Source organism: Cebus imitator, unplaced genomic scaffold (genome assembly GCF_001604975.1).
Source record: "Cebus imitator isolate Cc_AM_T3 unplaced genomic scaffold, Cebus_imitator-1.0 Scaffold152, whole genome shotgun sequence".
In the NCBI taxonomy this organism is placed as follows: Eukaryota; Metazoa; Chordata; class Mammalia; order Primates; family Cebidae; genus Cebus; species Cebus imitator.
In genome coordinates, this window is record NW_016107467.1 from 1908910 (window position 1) to 1910323 (window position 1414).

At 41.9% G+C, this 1414-nt stretch overlaps 1 non-coding gene across 1 annotated transcript; it reads right to left on the bottom strand.

Moving 5' to 3' along the window:
* Positions 1 to 789: 789 nt before the first annotated feature.
* LOC119473376 lies at positions 790 to 897 on the bottom strand. The gene has a single exon (XR_005202582.1). It is a non-coding gene; the product is annotated as a U6 spliceosomal RNA (small nuclear RNA).
* Positions 898 to 1414: the final 517 nt, after the last annotated feature.

The following is a 1414-nucleotide window of genomic DNA, read 5'->3' on the forward strand; positions in this document are numbered from 1 at the left end:
TGGAGTGCAATGGTGTGGTGTTGGCTCACCACAACATCCCGGGTTCAAGTACTTCTGCCTCAGCCTCTCAAGTAGCTAAGATTACAGGCATGTGCCACCACACCCCGGCTAATTTTGTATTTTTAGTAGAGACAGGGTTTCTCCATGTTGGTCAGGCTGGTCTCAAACACCTGACCTCAGGTGATCCACCCACCTCTGCCTCCCAAAGTACTAGGATTACAGGCATGAGCCACTGCACCTGGCTGATGAATTATCTTTTTCTTTTCTTTTTTTTTTGAGATGGAGTCTCACTCTGTCACCCAGGCTGGAGTGCAGTGGCCAAATCTCTGCTCACTGCAAACTCTGCCTCCCAGGTTCAAGGAATTTTCCTACCTCAGCCTCCTGAGTAGCTGGGATTACAGGCGCCTGCCACCGCACCCAGCTAATTTTTGCATTTTTAGTAGAGACAGGGTTTCAGCAAGTTGGCCAGGCTGGCCCTGAACTCCTGAACTCAGGCGACGGCCTCCCAAAGTGCTGAGATTACTGGTGTGAGCCACTGAGCCTGGCCCTGAATGATCTTTCTAACGTATCGTTGAATACAGTTTGCTAGTATTTTGTTGAGGATTTCTGCATCAATATTCATCAGAGATATTGGCCTGTACTCTGCGTGTTTCTTTCTTTCTTTCTTTTTTTTTTTTTATTTGAGAGGCTCACTCTATCACCCAGGTTGGAGTCCACTGGCATGATCTTGGCTCACTGTAACCTCTTCCTCCTGGGATCAAGTACTTCTGCAGGATTCTCCTGCCTCAGGAGAATATGGAACACTTCACACATTTGTGTGTCATCCTTGCATAAGGGCCATGCTAATCTTCCCTGTATCGTTCCAAATTTTAGTGTATGTGCTACTGAAGTAAGCACCCAAAAATTTGATTTTAAAAATTCACATCTAACCTGATAACAAATCCCAAATAGAATAAAGACAAGATTGTCATCCAGACACAGTACAACTAAACTCTTGAAAGTGAAAGGCAGAAAAACTTAAGAATAACAAGAGGAAAATGACTTATTACATACATGGGAACACCAATGTGATTGATGGCTGGCATCTCATTTGAAACAATGGCAGCCGGAAGGCAGGGGGATGGCATAGTCACAGTGCTAAAAGGAAAGAAAAAATACCCCACTGTAAATCCAAGAATTTATATCCAGAAAAACTACCCTTCAAAAATAAAGGCAATAAAGACATTCCTAAAAAAAAAGGTTAAGAGGATTTATTAGTAGCAGAACCAACTGTCAATAAATACTAAAGGAATCCTTCAGGTTGAAAGAACAGGACACTAGACATAACCTGAATCCACAGAGACATATAAAGCACCAGAAATGATATATATACTAATGTAAGAAACTTTACAAATATATATTTTTATATATGTTT